Source organism: Triticum urartu, chromosome 2A, assembly GCF_056163025.1.
Source record: "Triticum urartu cultivar PI428250 chromosome 2A, HENAU_Tu73, whole genome shotgun sequence".
In the NCBI taxonomy this organism is placed as follows: domain Eukaryota; kingdom Viridiplantae; phylum Streptophyta; class Magnoliopsida; order Poales; family Poaceae; genus Triticum; species Triticum urartu.
Window position 1 is genome coordinate 604741528 of NC_141874.1, and position 2458 is coordinate 604743985.

Consider the following 2458-nt stretch of genomic DNA (forward strand, 5'->3'; position numbering starts at 1 on the left):
GCACCTTGGGCCAACGCGGCCAGATTGAATTTTGCACGAGAAATTACACACCATGTTTCGTTGACATGTGGTCCCGTTCCAACATATCAGTGAGATGACGGCGAGTAGTAGGAGTATTTCCGAACGGACGTGTAGGCCGGGGTGCCTCTTCGTGAACCGTGGCAAACTCGCAACCGTCCACTGACTCTTCGCCTTTCCCTCTCGATTTGGAACTTCTGTCGCACGCTCTTCCTCTCCCTCCTCCATTTTCCTTCAGCCCTTCACCCTTTCTTCTGACACTGTTCGATCGTCTTCTCCATGGAGGGAACAGGCCAAAAACGGCCCCATTATTCTTGCCCCGATCTGAAAGATGACGTGGTGGAGGAACTCATTGATCGGTGTGATGTCATCACCTCGGCTAGCATGGTAGGTTCGTTCAAGCCCATTCTCGACTCAACTAATAACATCATTACAAAGAACCCAAGAGTCAAGGAGCGGTTTGATCTCCCCTATCTTCTTCGCCGTGACCCTGATGACTGGCGCCAGCACGACGGAGGCCTCGCCCTGTGCCAGTTGATGCCGCTTGATAATGATACGTATGATGTTAAGATGCCATCGCTCGAGGGCAAGGCTTGGGCGGGCACAAATGGAGATTGGGTTGTTTACATTGGGTCCAACTGCGAGTGGGAACTTGTGAATGTGTACACTCGTCACCGGGTTCCACTTCCAAAAATCTCATCACACTGCCCAGAGGTTGAGCACACCGGTAATGTACGCACGTTCAAATACGATCATGGTGACTGTCTTCTACGGAAGATAGCAATTTGTCGAGTTCCCAACCGCTCTTGGAATTACAACAACTATCAAGTTGTTGCTATCTTCGACAAGCTTGTTGCCGTCCTTCGTGGTTCGACTCGATGGATATTGCTCAAAAATCAGTTTCTGTACACTGATGAGTACTGTGATGCAATTCAATACGAGGGCCTTGTGTTTGCTGCCACCACTCGTGGCACTATTTTTGCATGGCATCCTAGTAGTTTTGGTACGTTTGTCTTCCACCGTAATTATAATTGTTTCATCCACATGCATGCGGGTTAGCAAGTTTCCCTTTACTAATTAACCTTCTTCTTGTGTTTCCAAGGTCCTGTGAACATCCCACCACCTATACTTGAAAAATTTTATAACCAAGGGGGAGATGACGATGGTGATGATCACGAGCATGAGGACGAGCATCGCCGATATACTCTGTGGCGCCTGGCAACTAATTCCGATGGATCACATCTTCTTGTGTGTACACAACCCACTGATGATGTTACTGGTAAGGAAGTAGGTGTCTCCCATGGTCGCACTCTCCGGACCTATTCCAACACCCGTTGCATGGTATTCGGGATGGATACTAGTGTGCTAGCGCCAACTCCTTCTCCCTGGCACAGAATTGATAGTCTTGGAGAAAACTCGCTCTTCCTTGGACAAAACTATCCGATGATGGTGAAAGGCGATCCAACTGCTGTTGACACATTTATGAGAAGCAATTGTGTCTATACCTCGGATATTTGGGTGGTTCCCTACCCTCGTACTGATATAGTAGGCCGCTTCAGCCTGGATGATCGGTCTTGCGTTGGTCTCCAGATCGACAACAGATGGCCCGTCCCAGAGAATCAGTTGTGGTTCAAAGCAAGCGTTTCCAATGCCGCAGAATGGTTGAGTTGAAGTTCATTTCATGGCTTGTTATTTGTTGTGTGGTGAAAACTTTAGTATTTACAATGTATCCTCGTTGTCGATGTGGGTTGATGACCTGTTGTATGTAATAAAATGATATGCCTGTGATAAACTTACTAAATTTATGAATGGCTTTTGAGTCGCTTCTTTAAATTTGTACTAGCTTCACATGCTTCGCGCGTCGGGCGGGTGTTTTACTGTAGCCATATGTTAATGTGTTCGTTGTACGTAACCAGCACCTCGAATCCTCGATACTAGTATACTATATACTAGTAGGAGTAAGTAGTAGGAGTAGTAGTAGGGTGGCATGGGCCAGAACAAGCATTCACGTCTAGGAGTACGGCACACGCCACCACCACGACATCCATCTGACACAATATTATTTCTTGGATTCCATGCTAGAGCAATCTCTTCAACCTTGTCGTTTCTCTAACTTCAGCCATCGCACGGCGGGCGAGGTGGGGGTTTGCCAATAGTCGGTTTCCTTAACTGCGGTCCCACTTGTAAGGCCAACTCCAACGCACGACCCCAAACGGACCTCCGCTTTGCACGAACTCCAACGATAATTTTGACTAGAAAAGCAAGACCAAAGAAAACTAGAACCACAAGAATACATTTTACTACTCCTGTAAGTTGGATTAGTGCCTTCTCGATGCATTCATTATTGATCTGCGGAGGCTCGATCTTGCATGCTTCTTTCTTCTTCGAGTGTAAATAAGTAGACGTTGCTTCCTCACATCTAGTCTCATGTCTAGCCTCT